The sequence below is a fragment of the Petaurus breviceps genome, unplaced genomic scaffold (assembly GCF_028583685.1).
Source record: "Petaurus breviceps papuanus isolate PSGF00001 unplaced genomic scaffold, PetGlider_PUasm1.0 90537, whole genome shotgun sequence".
NCBI lineage: Eukaryota > Metazoa > Chordata > Mammalia > Diprotodontia > Petauridae > Petaurus > Petaurus breviceps.
In genome coordinates this window covers 630,025-650,289 of record NW_027187271.1, presented here as the reverse complement: position 1 = coordinate 650,289, position 20,265 = coordinate 630,025, and positions in this window count along the sequence as shown.

The window sequence follows — 20,265 nt, the reverse complement described above, 5'->3', positions numbered from 1 at the left end:
GCCTGAGTTCAAATCCAGCCTCAGATACCTACTAGCTGTGTGATCCCAGGCAAGTCACTTAACCTTTATCTTCCTGTTTCCTCGTCTGTAGAGTGGGGGTGATAATGCCGTACCTTGATTTACAACCCAAGTAATAATTCTAGAATGCACCTTTTATTAAAACGCCATGTTGGCTGATCAGGCCACATGGCGGTCTGAGCAGGTACTACCACATGTCCCAGGTACAGCAATAGCAGTAGCAGCAGCCAGCAACAGCCCCAATCTGGGAAAAAACCTCAGTTTATAAAGAAGACCTTACATAAGCAGTGATTGGTCAGTACATTTTGAAATTCCCCTGCCTGATCCAGAAGCCTGCCCACTTCTACGCAAGTGAGCTGACCAGGAAAGGGCGGAGACCCAGTGGGGAAGAGCAGAGCTGACCCGGCAGTCTGCTCACCTCCTGGAGGTAGGGGGGGTGGGGAAAACCAGGCACAACATTAATAGCACATATTTCCCAGGGTTGTCATGAGAATAAAATGAGATAATGTTTGTAAAAGTTTTGCAAACTTTAAAGCATCACTTAAATGCTAGTTATTATTATTGCAAAATTACAAAGAACAAGGTTGGACCCAAAAAAGAAATATGAAAAGACATTTTCCCCAACTTCTTTGCAAAGGTCAGTCTCCACAGATTTAAAATATTGCACATCAGATTTGTTCTATGTGTTGGCTGGATTTCCTGGGGTCCTTTTTTTCTCCTCTTTACCTTTTTCTTGTTAAACAATTATTTATTCTAAGCAATAATAATCAATAGGCAAGGCTTATTGTTACAATACAATACTGTTATTTCAATAAGTAGTAATCAAGGCTTGCTGAAAGGGAGGAAGGACACGGGAAATCGAGATGATATAAAAACAAAAGATAATCAACAACAAAAAAGTCTTTAAGAAGAATGAATCAGAGGAGATTCTGGGAAGATGGCAGAGCAGGTCAGAAAACTTTCTGCCCTCCAAATTTCCTCCATAGAAAAATACAGCACATTGCCTCAGAGTGAATGTAGAACAACAGAAATAAACAAAAGTTTGGGTAAAGTAGTTGTTCTAAGACAACCAAAGAAGACCTCATGAAAGACCTGACCTCCAGGGGCTGCAAGGAAGAGTTAGCACCCACCTGGTGAGTGCAGAAGCAGAGGGGCAGGGACTCTGCTGGCCGTGGGCACTTGCAGGAGGGAAGAGAGGACAGATGTAGTTTGCAGCCACCTAAGGGATTGCAGGGAGTAAGACAATTTGCTGGTTCAGTGTGACTGGGGGCTCTAGCCATGATTTAGGAGTGGAACCCAAGGTTGAGCCTTAAGATAGACCTCAGAAAATAACAATAAGAAGGAGCTGAGGCTTGGGGCATTATTCCCCATACCTCAGGACTAGAAGTTGACCACACTAATAGCTGCTAAAAACAAAACAAAATAAAAATTAAAATGAGCAAGCAAAGGAGAAAGAACCCAACCACAGATGGTTACTATGGAGATAGAGAAAATCTGGATGTATGTTCAGAGGAAAATAATGGAACTTTTAAAAAGCCATTCCTTTTTCAATGAGAGAAAAATGGTCCCAAGCACAAAAAGATTTCTTGGAAAAAATTAAAAAGGACTTTAAAAATCAGATAAGAGAGAGGTCAAGAAAAAAATAAGAACAATTCAAGAAAATTATGAAAAAAAAGTCAACCAACTTGAAATAGAAAATAAAAAACTTAAGGAAGAAAAAAATTCCTTGAAAACTAGAATTGGGCAAAGGGAAGCTAATGAAATTCAAAGAAATAATAAAATAAAATAAAATAATTAAATAATAAAAGAGATATGAAACACCTCATCAGAAAAACAACTGATCTAGAGAACAGATGGAGGAGAAATAATATAAGACTAGTCGGACTGCCTGAAAATTATGATTAAAAAAGAATCTTTATCCACTATCACAAGAAATTATCAAGAAAAAATGCCCTGAAGTTCTAAAACAAGAAGGCAAATCAGAAATAGAAAAAAAAAATCTACCAATTACTACCTGAAAGAGATCCCAGGAGAAAAACTTAACAGGAATGTAATCGCCAAGTTTCAAAACTCCCAGGTTAAGGAGAAAATATTGAAAGCAACAACAAAAAAATTAAATCTCATAGAACTACTACAATAAGGATTACATAAGACCTAGCAGGTACTACATTGAAGGACCATAGGTCTCAGAATGCTATATTTCATAATGCAAAGAGCTGGGGTTACCACCAAGGTAAATTAAGTATAATCCTTTGTGACAAAAACAGCAGAACTTAACAAAATTTGACACATAATATCCAGGAGAAGTATAAAGTAAATGTTAAGGACCAATTATAAGGGACACAATAAGGTAAAATTGTTTGCTTTTTAGATATGAAAATATTATCACTTCCTTTATGACTGTTATTTTTATAATGGGTAGTATGAAAGGAGGGTTTGGCTGATCCAACCATTCTGGATAGCAGTCTGGAACTATGCCCAAAGAGCTATAAAAATGTGCATACTCTTTGCCCCAGCCATACCACTTCCAGGGCTGTATCCCAAAGAGATCATAAAAATGGGAAAAGGACCCACATGTACAAAAATATAGCAGCTCTTTTTTCTGGTGGCCAAGAACTGGAAACTGATGCCCATCAGTTGAGGAATGACTGAACAAGTAGTGGTACACGAATGTAATGGAATACTTTTGTGCTATAAGAAATGATGAAAAGGTGGGCTTCAGAAAAGCCTGGAAAGACTTATATGAACTGATGCTGAGTGAAGTGAGCATCACTAGGAGAATATTGTACACAGTAACAATCACAGTGGGTGATGACTGATTTTGATAGACTCAGCCCTTCTCAGCAATGCAAGGACCTAAAACAATTCCAAAGAACTCATGATGGAAAATACTATCCATATTCAGAGAAAGAACTATGAAGTCTGAATGCAGAGCAAAGCAGACTATTTTCTTTTTTTTGTCTTGTTTTGTTTCTCATAGTTTCTCCCATTCGTTATAATTCTTCTATACAATGTGACAAATGTGAAAATATGTTTAATAGGATTGTATAAGTACAGTCTATATCAGATTGCATGTAGTCTTGGGGAAGGGGGGAAAGAGGGGGAGAAAATTTAAAACCTATGGAAGTGAATATTGAAAACTAAAAATAAATAAATTAACTTTAAAAAATAAAAATTTTTTTAAAAAGAAAGAAGGGCTTGGGCTGAACTGAGTATGATGGGGTGATTCTTAAAAAATAATAAAACTGTAGGGAGAGATGAAAAGGACCAATTATCATACAAATGAGGCAAAAAAGGAAAAAATTATACCGAAGAAGGATAGGAGGGAGGGAGGGTAGTGCTGAAATCTTAGTCTTCTCAGGAATTAAAGAAGGAACAACATATGTTTCTAGAAGGATATAAAAGTCTTCTAAATTCAGAAACAAGAGGGCAAGGGGATAGAATTGGGGGAGAGGATAAGGGAGGGATTCTTGGAGGGGTGGGTAAATTAAGGAATAGGAGGACAAAGTAACCCATAACAGTAAAGCAGAAGAGTGAGGAGGAAAATAATAGGGTGAGAAGGATAGTGAGGAAAAATAATGAGGAAAATATGCAAGTAATTAAAGCTTAGAATGTGAACGGGATGATTTCACCCATAAAATGGAAACTGACAGCAGATTAAAAATTTGAATTCAATAATATGTTGCTTTTGATACAGACAAACATAAAATAAAGGTTAGGAGTAGAATTTATCATGTAAAAAAAGTAGGAGTGGTAATTATAATCTCAGGCAAGTAAAGCTAAAATAAATTTTAAAAACAAGGAGACTACACTATGTGTCAGCCATAGTATTGTTTTACACCATTTAAAATAACTAGACTGTATAAAATACCTGAAAGAAACTATACAAGTATAAACATAAAACACTTTTTATACAAATAAAGTTAGATCCAAATAATTGAAGTAGTAATTGTTGTTCATCGGTAAGTAAAGCCAACATAATAAAAATAATGACAATTTTACCTAACTAATCTATTTATGTAATGCTATCCCAATTAAATTACTAAAAAATTATCTTCCTGAGCTAGAAAAAAATAATAACAATATTCATTTGGAAGAACAAAAGGTCAGGAACTTCAAAGAAATCAGGGGGAAAGGATGTAAAGGAAGTAGATTCAGCCAGGTATCAGACTCTAAACTATATTATAAGGTGAGAGCATTGCTGAAGTATAAAATGGATAATTTTCATTATTTTAAATTAAAATTTTCTTGCATAAATAAAACCTAAAAAGCCAAGAATAGAGGGAATGCAGAAAATTAGGGGAAAACTTTCATAGATGATCTCTCAGACATTGGGTTGGAATATTGCTGTGGTATAGGAAATGATGAGCTGGTTGATTTAGAAAAATATGGAAAGACTTGGACATATGAAGGAAGATGCTATCCATCGTAAGAAAAACAGATCAAAAGTAAAAATAAGCATAGTACAGGCTTACATGTATGTGTATTAGTGTATATGAATGTATGTTTATAGATATCTATATATGTATAGATATCTGTACTTAATTATAGCCTTCTCAGAGTGGGGGGAATAAAGTAAAAAATGCACAGCAGGGGCCTCTAGGTGGCACAGTGAATAGAGCACAGGTGGTAGAGTCAGGAGGACCTGAGTTCAAATTCGGCCTCAGACACTTAACATGTACTAGCTGTGTGACCTTGGGCAACTTAACCCCAATTGCCCTGCCTTCCCCTCCAAAAAAAAAAAATGTACACCAGAGAACAAAAGAAAACCTATAAGGAAGCAAATAAAAGCTGGACAGTTTTGAAAACAACGTGTAGTATTTATTATTTAGGTTTTCTTGAAATGGAAATTTATTGCTTTATATTGAATCCTCTCATGTTCTGCTGTATAGATGGCAATGTTTTTTTTTTCCTTTTCTTATTTTGTATTTAAGTTTAAAGTAAAATTTAAAATGTAAAAAATGAATTAAAATTAAAAAATAAAGAGAAAAGAAAAAAAGAGTGAATCATCCTCTCTCCAAAAAAATAAAAAGTGAATAGTCAATGAATAGGGCACCTTATGAATGAGGAGGGAAGAATCCTAGGATGTAGCACTCAGCAGAACAGAAATGAAAGAGATTGCTATTTTTGGTAATGTTTAAAGCATATTCCAGAAGATCTCTAGACTTCTATTGAACCTCAGTCCCAGGTGCAGCACCACATAAAACCCCAGGAGAGAGAGTTGATGGATAAGAAGAGGGAATTGGTTACTCACAGGTACTCAGATCACCATCTGGTGGCTAAATAATGTACTACATATCCTCAGCTGGTAAATGAATAAATCATGACAGCGTCTGTAATAAGCAGAAAACGGGAAAATAGGAAAACAGATGTGACTCGATATGATTCTGGCAGAGATGCTACATGCCTCAGTCACACTTGTAATGCCCTGTTGATCTTCCACCTGTCTATCCTTTATGGCTCAACTCAAAAGTGAGTTTCCTCCATCAGGACTTTCTACTTCTTCCCAGATTGGATAATACTCTTTTCCTACACAAACCTCGCATAGTACTTTGGTTGTACCTCGGTGAGATACTTAGTATACCTTACTTAATATTAGAGCTGTATATGTGGTTATATCCCCTCATAAGATTATAAATTCCATGAAGATAAGGATTACCTAATATTGGTCAACCTTAGAATTATAATCATGCGCTAGGCATGTTAAATTAATATGTATTGTTTTTGCTTTTGCTAAGATATCTAAGGTTAATTTAGTGTTTGTGATGTTTTTATCAAAAACATTGAATGTCAGTACAAGAAACTAAACTTACAGGTCCTTTACAATAAATTTCATTTCAGAATCATATTATTTTATTCAGAATTCATTGCCCATTCATTCTCATTTATTTTTCTTCATATGCTTATGGAGTGTACTTCATTTTTTTAACTTGCATTCTTTCATTAAGATCTCTACACATTTCTTTGTGTTCCTCTTACATGTCAGTCTTAATTATATCTTAATTAGTTTCTGTTATGTTCTACAATTTAACCATTTCATTTTTTTTTCTTCAAACAAGCCTATATAAGTCTAGGTGTTGTGCTAAGTACTTTACAAATGGTATCTCAGCTTATCCTCACAACCCTGAGAGGTAGGTACTGTTATTATCCCCATTTTTGAGTTGAGAAAACTGAGGCAGACAGAGGTTAAATGACTTGCCCAGGATCACACAGCTAGTAAGTGTCTGAGGTTAAATGTGAACTTAGGTTTTCCTAACTCCAAGTCTAGGGCTTTATCTACCCTATTTGCTCCCACTTCTGCTGGAAAATTAAGTTGTTCCCAGTTTTGCAACTATATATAATACTGCTAAGGAAATCTTTAAACAGATCTTTTAAAAAAAATCCTTCCATATTTCAAGGAATATAATAACCTCCCCAGTGGGCAAAACGAAGAAACTCCAGGAAAGCTCGGAAAACCACTAAGTCACCCTGTCAGAGTAAGATCTAGAGTAGCCCGGAAGACCCCTTTGACTATTAGATAGCTTCCAGTTTCCCAGAGTTCCTGTTCCCCCAACGCTGTAGCCTATTTGACCCAGAGAAGAATAACATATACACTTAGTATATAATATATACATGTATGTATGTGTACATACATGTATATAGTATAATACTATATGCATGTAAGGTATAAATAAGTAAATATTTCCGGCCTCTGACACTTAACACGCACACCAAAAGACTAGCAGTGTAACCTTGGGCAAGTTACTTAACCCCAATTGCCCTCCAAAAAAAGGCAAAAAAAATTTTTTTTAAATAAATAAATATGCATATATTGAGATGCATTTTTTAAAACAAGCCATTATTTAATTTTAAAAATTAGTTATAGACAAAATCGACTTCTTCTATACTGTGTACTGTAGACTCCAACTCCTCTTCTCTTTGTTCCAGGTGAGGCTTCTCATTAATGCAATCTCTTGGGAAATCTTTAACCTCTCCCTCAGACCATCTTGTTCTGTGGTCATTCTTCACAAGTCAGTGAAGGCCACACTCTTTCTATTTCTACCTGTCGTAAGATTGCGGTGTGCTGTTGATGTTGATTTAGGAGACTTGCAATTTTTCATCATTTCTCGTCTTAGTGGGGCTATTTCTTCCTGTGCCTGTTCATAAAGAAGGAAGATCTTGTCTCTTTCAGATGTGAGAACTTTGATGTTACCCTGAATCTCAGCCAAGTGATGCTCATATTTTTCCAACATACACCTAAGTTCCTCAAGATCTCTTGTCTTCATAAGCTCTGAATCACAATTTACTCCCCTGGGAGGTGGAGAAGTACGTCGAGGACTTTTAGATCTACTTCAAATCATCTTTCCCAAATTTTCAGTTTCACTCTTATGATGATTTGTCTGCTCCTAAAGTTCTGACAAAGGAATCAAGCAGATCTAAGACTTTATTGTATCTTCTATTACTATAATATTATTTTGCTGACATCTAAGTTCAGTCTTTTGAGTGTTTAAAAGTCCCTGTATGTGGTATCCAATAACAATTCTCTCTTTTTCCAGCTGCTGTTAGTTGTTCTACTTTAATCAATTCTTTACAAAGATGCACATTCTTGTTGGTTAAACCATCTAACTGATGGTTTAATGATGAACCTTTCTGAGTTCCAAAGGTCTCCTAACATGTTCTTCCATGCCATGATTTGTCAGCTTGAGGTCTTCAATGTGTTTAATTGTTATAATCTGTAAATTTATAGATGAGTCTCTCACTTCTTGGGGAGAATTAGGATATTTCTCAGCTTTATTTATTGGAGCCCCTAGGCCAAAATCACGTTTTTTGGTGGTAACCTGTGGGGAGCTCCTCCTCCGTGTCCTCACTCTGCCTCACTCCTGAGGTCCCAAATGCATTTTTTTTTTTTACTGATAGGAATCATTAAAGTTTGACCCTATAAATAAAAATTGCTCCAGAGGACTATAGAGTAGTAGTTCTCAAAGTGTGTCCAGAGAACCCCAAAACCTTTTTAAGGTTTCATGAGGTCAAAACTATTTTCACAATAATACCAAGGTGTTTTCATTTCTAATACAATAAAGATCAACAGATATCTAGGAATATGCTAAAATATGGCTCCAGAGAACTGATTGTTAAATTTTCAGTGTGAGGCAAACACTACAAATCAGGGCTTGATTTGTTTTATTGACTGTTCCTTGAGATTTGTCATTTGTACATATTCCCCACCACCACCACCCCAAAGCTGTTTGTTAAACATTCACCAGAACACATCTCCATAGAACCCATATAAACAAAACTCTTTCAAGGGGAAGGGGAAAGGGATGATTCTCAACAGTTTTTAAGACTGTAAGGAGGTCTTGGAAACAAAAAGTTTGAGAACCACTGTTACAGAGAAGCAATGGGAATTAGGGGAGGAAATTCTGTCAAGTTCTGTGGTATGGGAAAGGGAGAAAGGACATACCATCCAGAGGTGTGGAAGAATTATGGGATGTAAGATTTAGAACTAAAGGTGCCTTTTTACATTTTTTTTTATAATTGTGTAAGGATATAAGTTGTGAGCCCTATAGGTAGAGAGGGGTAGACATGTAAGGAGGCTCATTTGTGGTAAAGATGCTGTCATTGGGTGGCTTGAAGGGATACAGAATAGGCCTCTTTAGCTTCTTCTCCATAACCCTTCTCTAAGGGAGACTTTTCATTCCTGCCAGGAGAGAAAGCAGGAGGTTGGGGTAGGAAGTTACTGCTCTGCTTTCCCCAGAAGGAGAGGATACCAAGCTAGCAGCTTATCCTATCCGTTTATCTAGAGTCTATGACTGGGTTCCATCTAACTTTTGATCACTTTGTCATGTGGGGGTGGGGTGGGAAGAGGCACCCTGAGCTCTGTATCCAAGGTTTGGCCCCTTTCCCACTTAATACCAGTTCCAGAATGAACACACCATAGCAAATAGCAAAGAAGTCCATTTATCTGACATCTTATGGTAGAAGCAATATCCTAACTCCACATCCCATGCAAGCTAGGCTTGTTTATATGTGTGTGTATGTATATGTATGTAGACACATCCAGATCTATATATATACATATATAAAATCTATGTGTGTATACATATGTATGTATACATACTTGCTTGAGCGCGTGCACGCGCGCACACACACACACACACACATACACACACACACACACACACACCTTAAAAAGGTATTGAGACCATCCCCAAGATTGGAATTGCTCACAGGACTAAGAGTTCAAGCTATTGATACCTCTTTCTCATCACCTGTGTACAAAACAATCTTGAGAAGTCTCAGGTGCTCACTCTGCTGACTGGCTGATGGAAAACAATGGACACCTCAGACAAAGGAGCTTTGCCCAGCTGAGTCAACTGAAGGTGTCCTTAGTGTCTCTCCTTGTTGAATAGATTCCTCCTGCTATGGCTGAATGAATCTATTTCTAACTGTTGAATGACCCACAAGTATAGATACATTTTGTTCCAATATCAAATCTAAACTGCCAGAGAGTGGCCTGAGTCAGACCTAGGCCAGAATAGCCCTCATTTTGCAGATCAGAGGATCAGAGATTCAGAGCTGGAACTTTCCCCCATTAAAAGAAAATGTTCAGTCTCACCCTCAGTCATGAAGCAAACTCAGATATCGCTGTTCAGTCGTTTAAGTTGTGTCCAACTCTTCATGACCCCATTTGGGGTTGTTTTGGCAAAGATACCGGAGTGGTTTGCCATTTCCTTTTCCAGCTCATTTTACAGATGAGGAAACTGAGGCAAACAGGGTGAAGTGACTTGGCCAGGATCACACAGCTAGTAAGTGTCTGAGGCCAGATTTAAACTCAGGAAGTTGAGTCTTCCTATCTCGAGGCCCAGCATTCTATCCACTGTGCCATCTAGTTGCTCAGGTAGAGAAAATTAAAAGGAGTTTTATTAAGCATCTCACAGTAACAGCCAGTTGAGGATTTCAAACTACCCCGATGTTTTTATAGACAACTTTTTCTTAACAAGAGCAAGACAATCCTCATAGGTACATGTGTCCAAAAGGGCAAAGGCCATTTCATCTCAACTCCTTCCCCATTGCCACATCATAGGGAAATGAGATTAGAGATAAGGGAGACAGGATCAAAGCACACATGGCATCCTAACTAGAAGGTAACATAAAGAGGGAAGTAAAGTAAACATAAAGATGGGAGTAAAGTACATGGCACCTCTCCCAACAGACTGGATAATGTGAATGGGAAGACAAACAAGACTGGAAACAAGCAGGTCCCGTCTCAGCACAAATTTCAATACCCTTTCCTCTACACAAGAGTCCATCGAGGCACAGAGAAATTAAAGGACTCACCGAGGATCATACCACCAGTGAGGTTCTGAGGTGGGATTTGTACCTAGGTATTCCAGATTCCAAATCCAACATTTTTTATACTTGTGATAGGAGCCATATCCTAAATCCTTACCCCATATAGGATAGGCTAATTTTTCTTAAAAGGTCTTTAAACTGACCTCAGAACTTAATTGTCTCAAGGCACTAAATAAAGCCCAGATTGTTGGAGTAGTTTCCCAATGGCCTAAGGCCCAAAAAGACCTACTCCTTTCCCAGGCTGACCATCATGGACAACACAGAGCCCGGGAAGCTATATCTAACCTGCATGCTGTATCCTCCCTAAAGATCTTTTCCTTGATAGAGCTAAGTAACCTACTTTTGTTAATTGTTAAATAATCTTTGAGTACTCCATTTCACTGCAATCTCAAACCTGAACTACAAGACAAGCCTGACTCAGGCTGGGCGGATTACACCACTAAACTATACTGCAGCCCAGATTGGGAAAGTCTTGCCCAAATTCACCCAGGTAGCCAAGTCAGGATTTGTTTGTATTCAGTTCTCTCTCCATTGTATTGAGATAGGGAGATAGGGTCATTTGGTGAAAAATTTCAATGAAACAATATTGGACCAAGGGGGAAAAGAATGGGCCAATGAAAGGCAATAGAGATTCAGCCCAGGACACTTGGGTTCAAGTCCTACTTCTGAGATTTACTAATTGTGAGAACGTAGGCAAGACATTTAATCTCTGGGCCCTAGTTTGCTTATACATAAAATGGCAACTAGGCAGCACAGTGGGTAGAGTGCCAACCCTGGAGTCAGGAGGATCTGAGTTCCAATTCCACCTTACTAGCTGTATAACCTGGGCAAGTCACTTAACCCTGTCTGTCTCAACATACTCTTCTATAAAATGAACTGGAGAAGGAAATGGCGAAACGATGGGAGGAACTTAGTTTCCACATAATTAAAAGCGCTCCTATCTTTGATAGCAGAATGTGGGTCAGAGGTGACTGGTTCTAATCAGAGCTGTGCTCTAGCAGGGCCAAGCTTCTGATCAGGGAGGGAGTTAAACGTTTGTACACATGCTAGCTGAGCTGTTTGAGGGGAACAGGAAGTGGGAAGCTCAGGAGGTTGCACCTAGCCAAGGGAGAACAAGGAGGGAAATTCTAATGGAAGCAGTATAAAAGGGCTTACATTTGTTTGAGGCAAGCCTACTTCATTAAAGGAGCTACCCATTTATTCAGAAAGAGTAAATGTAAAATAAATGTAATAAAAACCTTCCTGGCTTTCCAATGAATATTATTTATTCCTAGACTAAGTGTATTTCTCACACAAATCACTCCAGCATCTTTGCCAAGAAACAGGCCACTCAAAGTCTCACACCTTTAGAGCCTTCAATGATACAGCTAATCAAAAAATAAAACAAGGGGCAGTGAATAAATAAAACAAGGTGGTGCAGTGAATAGAGCGCCAGCCCTGGAGTCAGGAGTTCAAATCTGGCCTCAGATACTTAACACTTACTAGCTGTGTGACCATGGGCAAGTCACTTAATCCCAATTGCCCAGCCCTTCCCCCTTCAAAAAAAAATTTAAAAAACAAAACAAAACAAAAACAATAACTAATAAAAATGGGAGATAATCATATCCCCACACGGTTATTGTAGAGAAAAATGCTACACAAAGTCTGAAATGCTATTCCAGTTCTAAATTCTACAGTGCTAATGCCCCTATCAGTGAAGAGGATGGGTACAGATGATCACCTCATTTAGAAAGACTTCATAGCTGTCTGAGGGGCCCCTGTGGATCTGACTCACACAAAAGCTGGAAGTATGTTCAATAGTCAGGGAACATAGGCCCAGGCTGTCGTCAAGTAAGAACTGTATCACCTTTCCTAAGGGAGACTTAAGTGGCAGCTACTGAGGCTTGTCTCTCAAAAAAATGGGAGGGTAGCAGACGGAAGCAGAAGACGCCAGGTGTAGTACCAATGGAAGAGGAGTTCCTTGACCAAGCTGAGGAGTTACAGGTACCAAAGCAGCATCAGAACAGCAGCATTAACAGAGGAAAAGTCCTTGAGCAAAAAGAAGCCATTAAGAGTAATATTTCTCAGGGCCTCCAGGTGGCTCAGTGAGTAAGAGCACCGGCTCCAGTGTTGGGATGACCTAGGGATCAAATCTGGGCTCAGATACTTAGCACCACACCCAGAAATAACCGGCCTGTAACTAACTGAGCAAGTTACTTAACCCCAATTGCTAAAAAAAAAGAGAGAGAGAGTAATATTTCTCTCTCTCTCTCTCTTTTTTTTAGATTTTTCTTTTTGGAGGGGGGAAAGTAGGGCAATTGGGGTTAAGTGATTTGCCCAAGGTCACACAGCTAGTTTTGTGTTAAGTGGCTGAGGCCGAATTTGAACTCAGGTCCTCCTGACTCCAGGGCCAGTGCTCTATTCACTGTGCCTCCTAGCCATCCCAAGAAGACAGGCATTTCTTGAAATGCAATGCCTCAGAGATTTGTTTTGTTTTATTGATGTCTTTTGTTTTTACACCACTTTCACTGAACATAATAACCCTCTTCTTTCCTAGTATGTCCTCACTTAAAACAAAGGTTGGAAAAGAAACAGTTCGGCAAAGCCAGCAGACACATACCACACCCATCTTCCCCCACCCCTGCAAAGAAGCAAGGTTCATTTTCTTAACTGTCTTCTAGGGCCAAGTTTGGTCATTATAATGACCCAACATTTTATTTCATTTTGTTGTATTTGTTCTGCATATTGTTTTCCTGGCACTGTTTACTCCACTCTGCAGGTCACCAGTCTCTTCTTTTGAGGAGAGGGAGGGCGAATGAGGGCCCTGTGATCAATGAAGTTTCGAACCTCCATCCCAATCTATTTATTTGATGAAAGGAAGGCTATTAAGTGGCCCCGGTTTTTCTCTCTTAGCAAGCTTCAGACAATGAGGCGTCTATTTGCATATGAAAGTCATGAAACTGGGCTGAGGTTTAGTAGAGACAATGGATTTGCCCCTGGGAGTGCCCAGTCTTCCACTTTCCTAGGGGAGAGGAGAGGGGAAGGGAGGAGAGGGAAGAGAAGGGATGGTTGGTTCTGCTCTTCTTGGATAACTCAAATGGGCCGTTCAAGTTCCAACGACCTTACAAGGCATAAATGAACCAACCATTCAAAGTGTCAAGACTTTATATCTTCCCTTTCATCAGGTGGTGTGGGGGACTCACTTGATCAGAGATCCTGTGATTAATGCCTCCTTCTAAACATGTTTCTTTGAATTCTTCGTGTCTGTCATTTTTTATAGCATGGTGATATTCCTAGCCTCATAATCTGTTCGCCAGTCCTTTGCTTCCAGTTTTTTGCTGTAATCGCCCCCTTTCAATTCCAAAGCCTTCTCTTGTGTTTATTATTTTATATGTATCTCATGTATGCCTTGCTTTGCATATATTTGTTGCACGTTGTCTCTCCCTTTAGTAAGCTCCTTGAGGTAGGGAGTGAATTTTGCTTCTTATCGTATCTCCTTACATTTAGTACAATGTCTGATGCGTAGTAGGCAATTAATAAATGTTTACTGGTTGTTCCAAAAATGACCCTGGTATATATGGAGACTGTTTTTCTGTCTTTGACCTCCTTAAGGTATGTGCCTAAGTAATGATATCTCTGAGTCAAAAGTTATGCTATTTTAGTCTCTTTTAAAATACAATTCTAAATGCCTTTCAAGAATGATTCCAGGGGTGGCTAGGTGGCCCAGTGAATAGAGCACTGGCCCTGGGGTCAGGAGGACCTGACTTCAAATTCAGCCTCAGACACTTAACATTAATAGCCGTGTGACCTTGGGCAAGTCACTTAACCCCAACTGCCCTGCCCTGCCCCCTCCAAAAAAGTTAAAAAAAAATTAAAAACTTTTTTTAAACAAGAGTCTGGGTGAATCCAAGATCTCTTTTCTCTGGCAATATGATTCAAATGTGAATGTGGGCTCCAGTAAAGCCCTCTTCAAAGAGCTGATCATATTAATCATAATTAAGGTACACTTACATGTTGTTTTGAGGTTAACACAGCATTTTCCTCACTATAATCCTCTGAATTAAATTAAATTAAATCTACATTTTAAGGATGAGGAAATTGAGTTTGTGAGACTTGGGTTTTCAAAGTCTCAGCCAGTAAAACACAAGTTTTGGCAAATCTTACCAAACTGGAAAGTACAGGATCCATTGATATGGTCAGAGGATAAACCAAGAGGACAATTGACAGTTTGGTCACACAGCAACAAACTTTTCAACTAATCCACTCTTAAAGATCACCTACCAAGTCGTGGAGTAATTGTGAGTTGGATCTCTAGAACTAAATCTGATGTTCTTGAAATATTGAAGAAAGGGGGGCAGCTAGGTTATGCAGTGAGTAGAGCACCAGCCCTGGAGTCAGGAGGACCTGAGTTCAAATTCGACCCAAGACACTTAACACAAAAACTAGCTGTGTGACCTTGGGCAAGTCACTTAACCGCAAATGCCCTCCAAAAAGCAAAAAAAAAAAAAAATATTGAAGAAAGATATTCAAAACAGCTCCAAAGGACAGTTTTCATCTTAGATTTAAATTCAGTTCTTTCCTTGAAAGCAAAATAAAGTGAAACAAAACAAACCATAGTATGTCATTAGTAATTGCTTCTAAGACATCTTTTTTTGCCGCCCTACCATCTTTGAAACTAGAAAAAGTTGTCTGTGTTTTTGTCTCTCATCTTTCAGCCCTTTGCCATCACTCAACAAAACAGACCCTTTGCAAAATTAACAGTGATCTCAATTGCCAAATCTTATGGTCTTTTCTTTGTCCTCATTCTTCTGGACCTATCTACTGCATTTAACTCCGTTGATGGGTTGGCATTTGACACCTCACTTGCTGGCTATTCTTTCCTCTCTGGGTTTTCATGACATTACTCCAGGGGTTTGCTAGAGCTACACCAAAGATAGTGCCAACTGTTACCCTTTCAGTGTGAGCATTTACCTCTTAGAAACTGACTTAGACCTTAGAAACAAAGGAAACTCTGTTTTGCTGATTGTCTAAACTTAAGAAAGTGATGGAGAAAATGTTAATGATTCAGATTAAACTTAATTGTGAGTAAGAGTCTTTTCAGAGAGTTAAACATTTACCAGCATAATCCCACCTACTCACTGATCTGCCTCCTACCTTTTCCTTCTCTGCATTCTTTGCCAGCTCATCATCTAGTCCCCTAATCATAGGCTTTAGCAGAAATTGAAAAACCTCTATGAACTGATATTAAAGTGAGAGGAATTAGTAGAACAATGTATACAATTAACATCATTATAGAGAAAAATGACTTTGAAAGTTAGAAACAGGACCTCCACACAGCTCTGGCTCTCACCACCTTCCCCAATCCATGTAAAAGGGGACTCTGACCAAACTTTGGAGCTATAGAACCCACAAAATGACACAGAGAAGCTAACCTCCCACTGAGGACAGCCCAGCAGGCCAGCAGGAATCTGCCAGCACAGTGCTCTGGGAGCCTGAGTCCAGCCACTCACTGAGGTTTTAGCCCCAGGGTGGGCCTGACTAGACACTGGCTGGAGGGACTCCAGATCACCAGCAGCTGTGACAGTCCAGAATCATCAACACATAGATGCTAAGGACAAAGTGAGAGGTCAGTGCAGTGTGGACTTTGGGACCCAATAGTTGGGAGTGCATTGGCTTTTGCCCCTGGGGTAAGAAGCTGCTGAGGGCTGTGGCCCAGCTGCTGCCACGTGGCAGCATCAGCTCCTGGCCTGCAGAGTGTAGGGGGTCCAAGCAACCAGTCTGAGGGGTAATCACTCTTGCTTTAACCTGCTTGGATCTGGATTGTGGTCTAGGGTGGAGGTCCTGGGGTGTGTGACCACCTTGCCAGAGTGTGTGGAGGCCTCAGAGAGGGCACCCAACTAATACCTCTGGCAGCTGAGAAAACCCCAGAATTTGGTACGAAGCTCTCCTGTCTGGTAGCAGAGTCCTACTGTGGCAAAAAGCCCAAAAGTCAAATCATTGAGTGGCAACATGACCAGGCAAAGGAAGCAAAGCAAACAGAAGAATCCAACATTAGACTCCTATTTTGGGGACAAAAAGGATCAAAGAATGGAACAGGAGGAAGACAGTGAAGTCAGAACTCCGACACCAAAAAATTCAAAGGAAAATATGAGCTGGTTACAGGCCATAGAGGACCTTAAGAAGCAGATAAGAGAAGTGGAGGAAAAATTGGGAAGAGAAATGAGAATGATGCAAGAAAATTATGAAATGAGAGTCAACAGCCTGACTGAGGAAAAATAACACCTTAAAAAACAGACTAACTCAAATGGCAAAAGAGGCTCAAAAAGGCAATGAGGAGAAGAATGCCTTAAAAAGCCGAATTTGCCAGATGGAAAAAGAATCTCAAAAGCTCAATGAGGAGAATCATTGCTTCAGAATTAGATTGGAGCAAATGGAAGCTAATGACTTTATGAGAAATCAAGATACTGTTAAACAGATCCAAACAAATGAAAGAATAGAAGGCAATGTGAAATATCTCATGGGAAAAACCACTGACCTGGAAAATAGATCCAGGAGAGAGAATTTTAAAATTATTGGACTACCTGAAAGTTATGATCAGAGAAAGAACCTAGAAATCATCCTCCAAGAAATTCTCAAAGAAAACTGCCCTGATGTTTTAGAACCAGAGGGCAAAATAGAGGTTGAAAGAATCCACCGATCACCTCCTGAAAAAGATCCCAAAAAGAAAACTCCTAGGAATATTATATCCAGGTTCAGAAATTCCCAGATCAAGGAGAGAATATTACAAGCAGCCAGGAAGAAAACAATTTGAATATTGTGGAAACACAATCAGGATAAGTCAAGATCTGGCAGCTTCTACAGTGAGGGATCTAAGGGCTTGGAATATTATATTCTGGAGGGCAAAGGAACAGGGATTAAAACCAAGAATCACCTACCCAGCAAAACTGAGTATCATGTTTCAGGGGAAAATATGGTCATTCAGTGGAATAGAGGACTTTCAAGCATTCTTGCTGAAAAAACCAGAGTTGAATAGAAAATTTGACATTCAGATACAAGAAGCAAAAGAAGCATTAGAAGGTAAACAGGGAAAAGAAATCATAAGGAACTCATCAAAGTTGAACTATTAACATTCCTACATTGAAAAACAATAATTGTAACTTATGAAACTTTTCTCAGTATGAAAATCATTGAAGGAAATATAAATATAAATATATATATGTATATATATATATGTGTGTGTGTGTGTGTGTGTGTGTGTGTGTATGTCTATATCAGAGGGTATAGGGGCATATGAATATATATGTGAATGTGTATATATATGTTTACAGGTATATATAGATATAGGGCACAGGAACAATTTAATAGGAAGGGATGACACTTAAAAGGTGAAATTAAGAGGGGAGAGAGGAATATAATGAGAGGAGATGGGGAGAGACAGAATGGGGTAAACTATCTCATATAGAAGAGGCAAGGGAAAATGGTTACATTGGAGGGGAAGAATAGGAAGGCAAAAGGAATGGGTCAACCTTATTCTCATTGAATTTGGCATGGGGAGGAAATGAAATACACACTAAATAGGGTATCTCACCCTATAGGAGAGTAGGGGGGAAGGGGATGAGAGGGGGGATGACGGAAGGGAGGAAAGGCTGGGGGGGAGGGAAGTTGGAAGCACCCACTTTTGAAAAGGGATGGGATCAAAGTAGAGAATAGAACAAGTAGAAGGTGGGATAGGAGGAAGGGAAATATAGTCAGTCTTTTACAATATATACTATCATTACAACTATTTTACATGTAATTGGGAAACAAGATATACAGACACTGGGGCATAGAGAGCCACCATGCCCTACTGGAAAAGTCAAAGGGGGTATGGAAGAAGATATGGGAGAGAGCAGATTGGAGGAGGGGATATCCCGTGGGACTGCTATTTTGGGGTGGTGGGTAGGGGGAAAATGGGGAGAAAATTTGTAACTCAAAATCTGGCGGAAATGAATGATGTAAATCAGAAGTTAATAAATTATTTGAAAAATGAAAAAAAAAAAAGTCTTTAGATCTCAGAACAATGCCAAGTTACAAGTCCATAGGACTGAACATGAAACATGCAGTATGTTTCCACCTACTGCCAGAGGTAATGAACTTAAGCAGAACAAGACATTCATTTTTAGACATGAACAATGTGGGGATTTTTTTTCTGGATTATAAATATTTGTTATGTGGTTTTATTTTGTGGTGTTTAAAAAATATATTGAATGAAGGAGAGGCAGTTGGGAAGGAGGGAAAATAAATGCTTGTAAAATATGTTTAAATGCATACAAAACCAAAAAGGGAATGAAAGGAAAAAATTAACTACTTCTACAGTCACCTACATTCAGTCATCTTTCCCATTTTCTTCCTATTTGACCTCTCAGTTCTTTAGGTAGGCTGCACAGATTCTCACATCACATATACCCACAGATCCAGGAAAGGAAATAGGAGATGGTTTTGTATCCAAGATTTCAGTGCTGGATCATGGACTCTACTGGGGAAAATCAAGAGAAGCAATGAACAAAAGAGTCTCCCTCTCCAGTTCATTGGCCCTGCTGCAGGTGTCACCATAGCTGGCAGTCTCTGAACTGATTTGATAGCCTCTGCAGGACATGTTCCCAGCCGCCAGCTGCTTAAGTCTTTGGCTATGGCAGCAGCAGGGGCCTGCCATAATACTGTCACGTTACGGAAGCCCTGTGGTCTCATGCTATTGGCAGAAACTATTTACTCCCCTTGGCTCACATGGCAGCTCAGAAATTGCAATCCCAAAGTCAGCAGCTGCACCCACCTGATCAGTAAATGAGTCTGAATGTCAAGGGAAGGAAAAGGAAAAGAAAGGCAGCCAATCCCAGACTCTGGCATTCATCTCTTGTCTCTTCTATCCTATCACACAGGGTTGCCAGCACATTTTCCCCATATTCCCAACGAAGAGATGAGGAGAAAAGTGGCTGATAGCCCAGCCCAGCAGGCAACCTGGATGCCCTCATCCTCCCTCATCCTCATCCTCAACCTCCCCTCCATCCTGCTGAGGTCTCCCTTACCTCTTAATTTTCCTGATTATATTCCTTACCTTTTCCCACTTCCAGATAGAGGTTTACCACCACAAAGTGCCTGCTCTATTTCCACCTTTGGACCAACTTCCCATTCCAAATGGATCTACCTCAGGGGTGGCTAGGTGGCACAGTGAACAGAGCATTGGCCCTGGAGTCAGGAGGACCTGAGTTCAAATCCGGCTTCAGACACTTAACACAAAAACTAGCCATGTGACTTTGGGCAGGTCACTTAACCCCAATTGCTTCCCCCCCCCCCCGCAAAAAACAAAAAAAGTATCTACCTCAGATCCTCCAGTTATCCAGCTGCAGGGCAGGAGTCCTCCAGTCACTCACACTGTATCACCAGTTATACCAATCACAATCCCCTTAGTAAGATGGAGGAACACCAGACCTTTCTATCAGTCTTTCCACTATACTGTCTAATGAATCCTAAGGGATCCCTGAGCTTTGCCATCCATTCCCCTGATTCACCCCCAGGAACTTGCCACATGCTTTGTAAATGAACCCAGAGAAAAAATGGGAAGATGTATATGATTTGAAGCAAAATAAGCAGAACCAGGGAAACAGTACACACAATGGCTACAACAGCAAATGGAAAGAACAATAGAAATTGAATGCTGTAAAGTTATAAGAACCAAATTTAACCTGAAAAAAAAAAAAAAGATGAGAAGACACCATCCTCTCTCTTCTTTGTAGGTATGAAAATGTGTCAGCCTTTTTTCGATGTATAGGTTAGTTTGATGGATTATCTTTGTCTTGTTTTTTATTCTTTGTTCTCTGGATGGAAAAGGAAATATAGGTATGCAAAATGAAAGATAATATAAATTTATCAAATAAAAAATAATTTGCAATACCTCCTTCA